This window comes from Macrosteles quadrilineatus, unplaced genomic scaffold, assembly GCF_028750875.1.
Source record: "Macrosteles quadrilineatus isolate MER2022 unplaced genomic scaffold, UCM_ALF_1.0 Scaffold_1__1_contigs__length_201487025, whole genome shotgun sequence".
NCBI classification, from domain to species: Eukaryota; Metazoa; Arthropoda; class Insecta; order Hemiptera; family Cicadellidae; genus Macrosteles; species Macrosteles quadrilineatus.
Window position 1 is genome coordinate 38,572,892 of NW_026542594.1, and position 13,044 is coordinate 38,585,935.

The following is a 13,044-nucleotide window of genomic DNA, read 5'->3' on the forward strand; positions in this document are numbered from 1 at the left end:
ATCGCCCACTGTCATTACTTCCTGTATTTTACAAAGTTTATGATCGAGTCATGGCTATTCAGTTAACAGTGTTTAGAGTGTAACAAACTGTTAGAAAAAAGAACAGCATGGTTTTAGGGCCGGGAAATCAGTAATAACTGCCAGCATTGATTTTTTTGAGTCAGCTTTTGATTCTTTGGATAAAGGCAATAAAACAATTGGTATTTTTATGGATCTTAGTAAAGTTTTTTACAGCGTATCACATTCAAGCCTACTAGTAGTCCTTCAAAAACTGGGGATAAAAATAGGGATTTTTCATGGTTTGACACATATTTGTAAAACAGAAAACAGTTTGTTGAAATTAAACATCTTAATAATTTCAATCAATTAATTAATACACCATAATTCAAATATTAAAGATATTAAATTCGGAGTCCCTCAAGGCTCTATCCTGGGCCCATTACTTTTTCTATGCTATCTTAAGGGTTTGCCTAGCATCACACCTTTTGATAATATCACAATGTATGCAGATGATATAAATTTCCTGATATCACCTGATTACCTGATTACCTTCCTCTTCACCAAGACTAGCTTTGCCGGATAGGTTGTGTCATAATAAAAATAAAAAATAAAATACTCATTGATACTTTCTATCTTACTAAAGGGTGCGCCAAAATAACCTGACGGTTTTTAATACTAAATAACTCAAGAACAAACTACAATTTCATGTATTAAATAACGTTAAATTGTACACACTACTATGCCATTTTCATTTATGAAAAATTATATCACTCAGGTTATATCACCTTCTCCTCAATACAGGCTTCCCATTTTTTTGCATATTTGCAGTCACCTTCGCCTGATGAATAGAAGCAATCTCTTCCCTGATACACTGCTTGAGTTCAGGGATGGTTTGAAATTTTGAAACAAACATTTTGCTTTTTAAGTATCCCCACAGCCAACAGTGACAAAAAATTAAGTCTGGGGATCGAGCTGACCACGGCTCATCACCAAACCAAGAGATCACTTTACCGGGAAAGATTTCACGCAAAACTGACACTGAATAATTGGCTGTATGACAAGTTGCGCCGTCCTGTTGAAACCACGTGTTAGTCATGTCTATCCCTTATAACATCCGCAGTTGTGGAACCAAAAACCCCCTCAGTATTTCCAAATAGCGTTCCGAGTTTACAGTGACAGGGGGGTGTTCCCACTTTCGTCCTCAAAAACATATAGTCCGATGACTCCAAACAGTGCCACACCACACTAGACAGTAACTTTCTTTTGACGACGTGATGTTTTACCAAACATAACCTAAAAATGGCATAACATAAGCAATCGTTCACTACAACAATGAGGTCTCTAGCTAGTATAACAGCTGACTTATTACAAAACAGAAACCGTCAGGTTTTTTTGGCGCACCCTTTATTTACAATATATACATTCAATCACTTATGGCGGTGGATCAACCCTACTTATTCACTGTTTCAAAGTATTCGTCAAGGCTATAAAAAGGTTTGGTTACTAGCCAGGACCTAAGGGCAGTGCTAAATTTCTTTATCTCAAGGCTTTTTATATCTTGGGGCAAGCTGTTGTAGATCCTAATTGCTATGGTCGGGAAGGCATTCTTCGTCTTAGCAAGTCTACAGAAGGGAATGTCTATTTCACGTAAAACCTTTGATGAAATCAAAGTTTCTGCTTTTAACCAGATTTCAACCTTTCAACAGGCACTTAACGAAAAATGCTTGCTACTGAATCCTAATAAAATTAAGTTCATCACTTTTACAGCTTGCTCTAGAATTAGACCTGCACCTGAATTGACAATATTTCTTAATGATCACGTGTTGGAAGAGGTTGATAATTCTAGATTTTGGGCCTATTAAAAGACAAAAATTAAATTAGAATAATCATGTTTCATCAATTTCTAAAAAGTTAGCTTGGTTTATTTGCATTAAGGAAGGTTTCTAAATTTAGCATTTTGGTTACAATAAAAACCCTTTATCATGCCCTTGTACAGTCTCATACCACTTTTGGTATTGGTAATACCCTACGTCAAATGAGTATTTAGATGAACTTCTTATTTTTCAAAATACAAGCAATAAGAATAGTTTAAAGCTAAATTGGGATGATTCTGTTAAACACATATTTGTTAAATTAGGATTTATGGCTGTATATAGTCTAAACATTTTTGAACTTATTTTGTTTATAAAAAAGAAGTCTCATAGAATAGAAACGTTAGGTAAAAACCATAGATATAATACTAGAAACAATAGAGTATTTGCTTATACAAGCCACAATCTTAAATTATATGAAAAGAAACCTTCCTATGCATGAATTAGATTCTATAATGCTCTTTCGGTGGATTTGAAATCCACAGAAGATTTTAATGTTTTTAAGAAAAATTTAAAGCTTAATGCTATCCAAACCGTTGTACTATCTAGATGAGTTTTTTTATTAATGTAATGTTATAAACTTATCTCTATTATGTCTAATTTCATGAATATTGCAGTGAAAGTATTACCTTATAATGTTTTTGTATATTGTAGTAAGTTAGTAAAAAAATTTAAACTGACACCATTCTATGTACACATGTATGAAACATTAATAAAGTTATTTTGAATCTTGAATCTTGAATAATTCAACATTATTTTGTCCGCTTTTTAGCTGTTCATTCGTGATCTTATCTCCTTGAGGAATAGTTCATCATATTGTTTCATATTCATATTGTTATTGTCATATTCATTATTATTATTTTTGAATTTTCGATTAATCGTGATGCACGGCTTCTTATTTGATGAAACAGTTTTTCTCAGTAACATATTATTTTTTCCTCTTGGAATAATGCCATGGTTTGCTTGTACCAAACATTTCAAGAAAACAGTGATTCCCTAATGAAATTTCGCTTAAAATGTATTCAACCCCATTGCCATGTAACCCAATTGTTTCTGAAAATTAATAAATTCTTTAAAAAGTGGCAGACAATCACGTTGGATGCCAGAATTAGTATAAATATTTCGCGTGTGGCCTTGCGGCTGATATAAATGTAAACGAAAATTTATTTAAAAGAATTTAACTAATACTGCTTAAACTTTATAAACAATTGAATAGCAAAAAAAACATGATAATTAAGTACATATGGATATCAAATATATTACATAAATAATCTGTTAAAAATAGCCATAGATGTACAGCTTAGCCATTCACGGGTCTTAAGTTAACATTCGCTTGAATTTATATTGTACAATGATGAAACATACATTTATTAAGCTACTCTACACATTTGTTGAGGGCAGGAAGTCAACTAGTCGTAATTTTCGTTCTTTTTAGCGAATTTCCCTATAGGGAAGTAGCTATTACCGTAGGTCTCATGGTAAGACTTAGGCCCGGGACCGATTTACTTTTTCATTTTGATGTCCCCAGAGGCCAAAAACACCATTCGTTCAAATTTGTATATATGTATATATATATATATATATATATATAGATATATATATAGATATATATATATAGATTTATATATATATATATATATGTGTGTCCGTGAACACAATAACTTGAGTAATTTTTATCCGATTTTGATGAAATTTTGTTTGAAGGTGTAAGGCGGGATAAACTTGAATGAGTTCGCGATCCAGCATGATCGGACCATGGGAACAGGGTTTTATGGGGGGTTTTATGGGGTAAAAATTGGTTTTTCTCACTTTTGACCCTCAAAACACAAAATTTCCCAATTTTTCTCTAAACCTTCTTAAAGAGCTTAAAAAAACAAACAATTCAGTATATCAAAGTGTTTTTGTACGGTTATTGGTTACGGAGAAAAAAAAAAAAAAATTAATTTAAAATCCCCATGTTATTCTTATGGAGAATATTGTAAAATGTTGTAGTTTGCTTGTTTATGGATATCTTTTGATCAAACTTGGCAAATATTTTATACTAAGCAATAATTATTTTACTTAAAACACACACTTTATTAGTTTCCTTGTAGCAGCAAACCTAGGTACTCGTTAAACCTAATTTTATTTAAATAGATCAATTGAAAAGCTATTCAGCCAAATGGAAATTCGCTTAGACAGCAGGTTAGCTGCGGCGGGGGTATTTTAAATAATAATATACATGGCTTTAACAAAAAATATTTGTACAAATCTTGTGAACAAGATACTTTTTTGTGTAGGTAAGATAATTGTTTTTTCTTCCAACATCACCCCTTGTGATGCATTCATATTGTTTGATAAAGGACATCGCCTACCGGACAAAGGTGCCACAGTTAATGAACTAAGACACAATTATTTAAGGAAGCCGATTTACAGAATCCTACCGAAATGCAAACAAGGAATTTCTCCCATGGATTGAAATTGAAGAGACATTTTCTTGGAATCCCGAAGAAAGACTTCCATAATTTTCCCTTTTACTTCATAAACTGAGATTATTTTGCCTTGTAGACGTCGTATTTTATATATCCTATGGGAATGTAATGAAAAAGAGGTAATACCTAAAAGACAAAAACGAGGAAACCAATATGTTGGGAAGCCTTGTCATTTGAACCTATTAGTAAACATTTTCATTTTAGGTCGTAATATCTAGTCAGATGGACAAACTTGGCATCAGTTAAGATTAAGAATAAAACTAAACTTTTACATGTTACCGTTACAGCCAACACAAATAGAACATCTTACGTTGAAATGTGCAGGAAAGGCTAGACATTCTGGACATAAAAAGAGTATGACATTTCACTTATATTTTGTGGATACTCTTTATTTTCCAAAACGTTTAGATTTACAATTCAAAGTCTTTATAGATTTTGAATCACATTCTGTTATAAATAAAAACAGTAAACCCTTTGACTGTCTATTGTTTTATTGTTAACTTTGAACGTGTAGCTCGTACCAGAGTACAAGCGAGATTGAGGTTAGGAGCGGGAGGCTCTAGTTTCAGTCTAAAATAGTGAGGGGAGTGGATGGGGGCGGCACAATGACGTGGGGCCGCTATTTGGAGCCTTTGTGGATCTGCCAGCCGCCACCGACCCCACACACCATGGCCAGGTCCTTATGTAACAATCTATCGATATGCATGTAAACCCCAATGTCACTACCCCCTTCTCACCAAATAGCGAGTCACCAAGGTCCCGAGTTCAAATCTTGCCACTAACTCTTTGCTATGAGATAAATGCTGCTCTAGGTATATTCTGATGAAATTTGTAAAACTGTTCCAGGCTAGGTCCTACGAGATGTAGGCTATGATAGTCTCCACCCTACCAGTTGTAACGACGTTGCTGGGAAAGTGTCATACCACATAATATGAATCCAATTATTCGATTAGATGAGGCATTGAGGTTTTATTCGGACTATGGGTTATCTCTAATAGACTGTTTTTCTTTGAAATACTTCATAGTTTAGGTACAATGTATATCTAAGCTACAAATTACGGATCAAAAGTAATTGTTTCCTTCAATGTTAATAATACTACTTCATGAGACCTGAATTTAGTTAATTAGCCACACGATTTCTCGTACATTATTTAAAAGTAGAATAATTTACGAAAAATGGGAAATTTACATAACACACTTTAAAGAGGACTGATTAAATCGTCTAAAAAGCTCCCTTCTGACTTTTGATTGTTTATGTTTTAAAACAAGCGTATATGGAGTAATTTTTTTAAAAATATAGTCAGTTTATTTTTTATTTACAGACACACTTTAAGAATATGGATAATTTTACGACTTAGTGCTACCGAACATTTTTATTGCTTCTAGATCCTCTTCGCATTCATTTACTTTGCTTGTAATAACGTTTAGTATCGTGTAGGATACTATCTATGACTATTAGATCACTCCCTGTTGTAAAGTAGGCATTTTATAACGATTTCAAAATTGCCCATGCACTGATGAAAAGCACCTTTAACTTTTTTTATACATAAAATAAATCATGCATTATTATGTGGCTCATCGACTTGTTATTACAATGCTACTATTTTATGAAGAAGCGTGACATGGACGAGGTAGCAATTATCGGTAAGCAAGCTACGGAAATAACTCATGAACCCCAGCTGGCTGTTTTTCTATATCCAAAATATTAATTAAAATACTATTTTGTGGAGCAGGAATCGGAATATTAGTTTATAATAGTTCTAGAATGCCACTGTCGTAGAAACACACAAATAATATAAAATGTAAATTTCGTTAAAAGTTGATATGTATCGAGATATTTGTTAAGATAATGTCTATGTCTGCAAGTAATGCGAGTCAAGTAATGATTCGCTGGTCAAGGTAAGCTGGCCAGACTCCACAATTTGTTGAGATGATAGTCTGATAGTATATCTGTCAGCTGGACCATCTGATTAGCAATTTTCCGCCCAGAAACACGAGCAACAATCCCCACTGTAGAGGCCTTTCTTCACACAGGTGAGGTTGTTATGAACCGCCATGGACCGTGTGTCAGCTACTACAGCTGTGCATTCCAAACAACAATGCCCACTGTAGAGGCCTTCCTTCACACAGGCGAGGTTGTTATGAACCGCCATGGACCGTCAGCTACTACAGCTGTGCATTCCAAACAACAATCCCCACTGTAGAGGCCTTCCTTCACACAGGCGAGGTTGTTATGAACCGCCACGGACCGTGTGTCAGCTACTACAGCTGTGCATTCCAAACAACAATGCCCACTGTAGAGGCCTTCCTTCACACAGGTGAGATTGTTATGAACCGCCATGGACCGTATGACAGCTACTACAGCTGTGCATTCCAAAAAACAATCCCCACAGTAGAGGCCTTCCTTCACACAGGCGAGGTTGTTATGAACCGCCACGGACCGTGTGTCAGCTACTACAGCTGTGCATTCCAAAAAACAATCCCCACTGTAGAGGCCTTCCTTCACACAGGCGAGGTTGTTATGAACCGCCATGGACCGTGTGACAGCTACTACAGCTGTGCATTCCAAAAAACAATCCCCACAGTAGAGGCCTTCCTTCACACAGGCGAGGTTGTTATGAACCGCCACGGACCGTGTGTCAGCTACTACAGCTGTGCATTCCAAAAAACAATCCCCACTGTAGAGGCCTTCCTTCACACAGGCGAGGTTGTTATGAACCGCCATGGACCGTGTGACAGCTACTACAGCTGTGCATTCCAAAAAACAATCCCCACTGTAGAGGCCTTCCTTCACACAGGCGAGGTTGTTATGAACCGCCATGGACCGTGTGACAGCTACTACAGCTGTGCATTCCAAAAAACAATCCCCACTTTAGAGGCCTTCCTTCACACAGGCGAGGTTGTTATGAACCGCCACGGACCGTGTGTCAGCTACTACAGCTGTGCATTCCAAATAACAATCCCCACTGTAGAGGCCTTCCTTCACACAGGCGAGGTTGTTATGAACCGCCATGGACCGTGTGACAGCTACTACAGCTGTGCATTCCAAAAAACAATCCCCACAGTAGAGGCCTTCCTTCACACAGGCGAGGTTGTTATGAACCGCCACGGACCGTGTGTCAGCTACTACAGCTGTGCATTCCAAAAAACAATCCCCACTGTAGAGGCCTTCCTTCACACAGGCGAGGTTGTTATGAACCGCCACGGACCGTGTGACAGCTACTACAGCTGTGCATTCCAAAAAACAATCCCCACTGTAGAGGCCTTCCTTCACACAGGCGAGGTTGTTATGAACCGCCACGGACCGTGTGTCAGCTACTACAGCTGTGCATTCCAAACAACAATCCCCACTGTAGAGGCCTTCCTTCGACTGGCGAAATTGTTATGAACCGCCATGGACCGTATGTCAGCTACCACAGCTGTGCATTCCAAACAACAATCCCTACTGTAGAGGCCTTCCTTCGACTGGCGAGGTTGTTATGAACCGCCATGGACCGTATGTCAGCTACCACAGCTGTGCATTCCAAACAACAATCCCTACTGTAGAGGCCTTCCTTCACACAGGCGAGGTTGTTATGAACCGCCATGGACCGTGTGACAGCTACTACAGCTGTGCATTCCAAAAAACAATCCCCACTGTAGAGGCCTTCCTTCACACAGGCGAGGTTGTTATGAACCGCCACGGACCGTGTGTCAGCTACTACAGCTGTGCATTCCAAACAACAATCCCCACTGTAGAGACCTTCCTTCGACTGGCGAGATTGTTATGAACCGCCATGGACCGCGAGTCAGCTACTACAGCTGTGCATTCCAAACAACAATCCCCACTGTAGAGACCTTCTTTCACACAGGTGAGGTTGTTATGAACCGCCATTGACCGTGTGTCAGCTACTACAGCTGTGCATTCCAAACAACAATCCCCACTGTAGAGGCCTTCCTTCGACTGGCGAGATTGTTATGAACCGCCATGGACCGTGTGTCAGCTACTACAGCTGTGCATTCCAAACAACAATCCCCACTGTAGAGGCCTTCCTTCACACAGGCGAGATTGTTATAAACGGCCATTGACCACGTGTCAGCTACAACAGCTGTGCATTCTAAACAACAATCCCTACTGTAGAGGCCTTCCTTCACACAGGCGAGGTTGTTATGACCCGCCATGGACCGTATGTCAGCTACTACATCTGTGCATTCCAAACAACAATCCCCACTGTAGAGGCCTTCCTTCGACTGGCGAGATTGTTATGAACCGCCATTGACCGTGTGTCAGCTACTACAGCTGTGCATTCCAAACAACAATCCCCACTGTAGAGGCCTTCCTTCGACTGGCGAGATTGTTATGAACCGCCATGGACCGTGTGTCAGCTACTACAGCTGTGCATTCCAAACAACAATTTCCACTGTAGAGCCCTTCCTTCACACAGGTGAGGTTGTTATAAACCGCCATGGACCGTGTGTCAGCTACAACAGCTGTGTATTCTAAACAACAATTTCCACTGTAGAGGTATTCCTTCACACAGGCGAGATTGTTATAAACGGCCATGGACCGTGTGTCAACTACAACAGCTGTGCATTCCAAACAACAATCCCTACTGTAGAGGCCTTCCTTCACATAGGCGAGGTTGTTATGAACCGCCATGGACCGTATGTCAGCTACTACATCTGTGCATTCCAAACAACAATCCTTACTGTAGAGGCCTTCCTTCACACAGGCGAGGTTGTTATGAACCGCCATTGACCACGTGTCAGCTACTACAGCTGTGCATTCCAAACAACAATCCTTATTGTAGAGGCCTTCCTTCACTCAGGCGAGGTTGTTATGAACCGCCATGGACCGTATGTCAGCTACTACATCTGTGCATTCCAAACAACAATCCCCACTGTAGAGGACTTTCTTCGCACAGGCGAGATTGTTATGAATCGCCATAGACCGTGTGTCAGCTACAACAGTTGAGCATTCCTAACAACAATCCCCACTTTAGAGGCCTTCCTTCACACAGGTGAGGTTGTTATAAACCGCCATGGACCGTGTGTCAGCTACAACAGCTGTTTATTCTAAACAACAATTTCCACTGTAGAGGCATTCCTTCACACAGGCGAGATTGTTATGAACGGCCATGGACCGTGTGTCAACTGCAACAGCTGTGCATTCCAAACAACAATCCCTACTGTAGAGGCCTTCCTTCACACAGGCGAGGTTGTTATGAACCGCCATGGACCGTATGTCAGCTACTACAGCTGTGTAATCCAAACAACAATCCCTACTGTAGAGGCCTTCCTTGACACAGGCGAGGTTGTTATGAACCGCCATGGACCGTATGTCAGCTACAACAGCTGTGCATTCCAAACAACAATCCCTACTGTAGAGGCCTTCCTTGTCACAGGCGAGGTTGTTATGAACCGCCATGGACCGTATGTCAGCTACAACAGCTGTGCATTCCAAACAACAATCCCTACTGTAGAGGCCTTCCTTGACACAAGCGAGGTTGTTATGAACCGCCATGGACCGTATGTCAGCTACAACAGCTGTGCATTCCAAACAACAATCCCTACTGTAGAGGCCTTCCTTGTCACAGGCGAGGTTGTTATGAACCGCCATGGACCGTATGTCAGCTACAACAGCTGTGCATTCCAAACAACAATCCCTACTGTAGAGGCCTTCCTTGACACAGGCGAGGTTGTTATGAACCGCTATGGACCGTATGTCAGCTACAACAGCTGTGCATTCCAAACAACAATCCCTACTGTAGAGGCCTTCCTTGACACAGGCGAGGTTGTTATGAACCGCCATGGACCGTATGTCAGCTACAACAGCTGTGCATTCCAAACAACAATCCCTACTGTAGAGGCCTTCCTTGTCACAGGCGAGGTTGTTATGAACCGCCATGGACCGTATGTCAGCTACAACAGCTGTGCATTCCAAACAACAATCCCTACTGTAGAGGCCTTCCTTGACACAGGCGAGGTTGTTATGAACCGCCATGGACCGTATGTCAGCTACTACAGCTGTGCATTCCAAACAACAATCCCTACTGTAGAGGCCTTCCTTGTCACAGGCGAGGTTGTTATGAACCGCCATGGACCGTGTGTCAGCTACAACAGTTGAGCATTCCTAACAACAATCCCCACTGTAGAGGCATTCCTTGACACAGGTGAGGTTGTTATGAACCGCCATGGACCGTGTGTCAGCTACAACAGCTGTGCATTCTAAACAACAATCCCCACTGTAGAGGCCTTCCTTGTCACAGGTGAGGTTGTTATGAACCGCCATGGACCGTGTGTCAGCTACAACAGCTGTGCATTCTAAACAACAATCCCTACTGTAGAGGCCTTCCTTGTCACAGGCGAGGTTGTTATGAACCGCCATGGACCGTGTGTCAGCTACAACAGCTGTGCATTCTAAACAACAATCCCCACTGTAGAGGCATTCCTTGACACAGGTGAGGTTGTTATGAACCGCCATGGACCGTGTGTCAGCTACAACAGCTGTGCATTCTAAACAACAATCCCTACTGTAGAGGCATTCCTTGACACAGGTGAGGTTGTTATGAACCGCCATGGACCGTGTGTCAGCTACAACAGCTGTGCATTCTAAACAACAATCCCCACTGTAGAGGCATTCCTTGACACAGGTGAGGTTGTTATGAACCGCCATGGACCGTGTGTCAGCTACAACAGCTGTGCATTCCAAACAACAATCCCTACTGTAGAGGCCTTCCTTGTCACAGGCGAGGTTGTTATGAACCGCCATGGACCGTGTGTCAGCTACAACAGTTGAGCATTCCTAACAACAATCCCCACTGTAGAGGCCTTCCTTCACACAGGTGAGGTTGTTATGAACCGCCATGGACCGTGTGTCAGCTACAACAGCTGTGCATTCTAAACAACAATATCTACTGTAGAGGCATTCCTTCACACAGGCGAGATTGTTATGAACCGCTATGGACCGTATGTCAGCTACAACAGCTGTGCATTCTAAACAACAATCCCTACTGTAGAGGCCTTCCTTCACACAGGCGAGGTTGTTATGAACCGCCATGGACCGTATGTCAGCTACTACAGCTGTGCAATCCTAACAACAATCCCCACTGTAGAGGCCTTCCTTGACACAGGTGAGGTTGTTATGAACCACCATGGACCGTATGTCAGCTACTACAGCTGTGCATTCTAAACAACAATCCCTACTGTAGAGGCCTTCCTTGACACAGGCGAGGTTGTTATGAACCGCCATGGACCGTGTGTCAGCTACAACAGCTGTGCATTCCAAACAACAATCCCTACTGTAGAGGCCTTCCTTGACACAGGCGAGGTTGTTATGAACCACCATGGACCGTGTGTCAGCTACAACAGCTGTGCATTCTAAACAACAATTTCCACTGTAGAGGCATTCCTTCACACAGGCGAGATTGTTATGAACCGCCATGGACCGTGTGTCAGCTACAACAGCTGTGCATTCTAAACAACAATTTCCACTGTAGAGGCAATCCTTCACACAGGCGAGATTGTTATGAACCGCCATGGACCGTATGTCAGCTACCACAGCTGTGCATTCCAAACAACAATCCCTACTGTAGAGGCCTTCCTTGACACAGGCGAGGTTGTTATGAACCGCCATGGACCGTGAGTCAGCTACTACAGCTGTGCATTCCAAACAACAATCCCTACTGTAGAGGCATTCCTTCACACAGGCGAGATTGTTATGAACCGCCATGGACCGTGAGTCAGCTACTACAGCTGTGCATTCCAAACAACAATCCCTACTGTAGATGCCTTCCTTGACACAGGCGAGGTTTTTATGAACCGCCATGGACCGTGAGTCAGCTACTACAGCTATGCATTCCAAACAACAATCCCTACTGTAGAGGCCTTCCTTGACACGACACAGGCGAGGTTGTTATGAACCGCCATGGACCGTTTGTCAGCTACAACAGCTGTGCATTCCAAACAACAAAGAGCACCCAACCATATGAGATGGAAAAACACGATTTAATTCTAAATGCAAATAGCCTACTTTAGTTATACTGTATAAACACTGAGAAAATTGTTATACTCTATAAAGCATTTTAAAAATAAATTATATTGTTGGCTGACCAATAATCTCTTTTACAGTTATGATGAGTTATTGAATAGTAAAATTTTTAATAAGTGGTTTAAGCTTCTTTAGTATAACATATTCTAATTTAATGATTTAGCTATACAGTAATATTAGCTTTTATAAGACACTGTCAGTAATTTTTAAAGCTCTAAAGATGAATAGAATCTGTATTATTATTTTTTTACGTGAGCTAAATGTGAACGTAAGCTTACGTTTTCAACGTAACATAAGCCAGCATAATTTATATTTCCTCATAAGTATTAGTCCTAAGTACAGTATAAGCATAAGTATCACTCAATAGGCCTAATGAGTGAAAAACAAATATCGATCTTGCTAAGATTATGTAAATAATATTACAAATGAATTATGTTATCACAGTTAGAAGCGTTTATACGAATTGGTAGTTTGAAATAAAAAAAAAACAATTCTTTAGTATAGTTTAAACCCAATACATGTCGTATCTTTCTAGTCATCCATAATAGCACAATCCATATATTTCTGAGTTGGTTTAGCCAAATAAATTGGCTTTTTGTGACTGTAATTCCTATCACAATGCGTTACAGGTTTTGAAGTAGTTTGAGCTCAACATGGAGTTCCAAAAAGTTCA